The sequence below is a fragment of the Arachis ipaensis genome, chromosome B01 (assembly GCF_000816755.2).
Source record: "Arachis ipaensis cultivar K30076 chromosome B01, Araip1.1, whole genome shotgun sequence".
Classification (NCBI taxonomy): Eukaryota; Viridiplantae; Streptophyta; class Magnoliopsida; order Fabales; family Fabaceae; genus Arachis; species Arachis ipaensis.
Window position 1 is genome coordinate 135,923,738 of NC_029785.2, and position 609 is coordinate 135,924,346.

The window sequence follows — 609 nt, forward strand, 5'->3', positions numbered from 1 at the left end:
TTATTTTGTTTTTGACAAGTTGTGTGTAGGACATGTTAAAGAGAATAGGAAACAGTTTCCGAACAAGAAAAGAAGTAAAAACCAAACAGAAAGGTGTTTGTAATTCCATAATTTTCAAATAAAGAGCACCACTCATCATTGACCTTGGTTTCCTAATTTAATATTATAGTGCATTTTTTTAATGAAGAAGCATGAAAATAAAGGCCCCGGAACCACAACCACATAGAAATAACAAGGGGAAACTATCAAATTTCAAAAAGCACTTAGCTCTCAAATTTATAAACATTAATATCTTTATCATATCAAAGACTCAGATCACTGGGGCGAGAAAAAAACAAGTTTCTGCTTGTCTTTCTCCTTAAGTAAGAATCTTCTCATTGACGATGTATTTTCTTTTTCTTCAATTAAAAGTTTAATGGATTGGGAAAAAGAACAGTGCATTTCATCATCAAGAAGACCCACGATTAATTAGTGTAACTGCTGGGGAACACAGTTCTGATGAAATTTAAATTACACTACCATTAATTGTATTTAATTAAAAAAACATATCGGTATATAATTACTTAAAAAAGTTTAAATTACTTAAAATAACGTAAAATATTTCATATA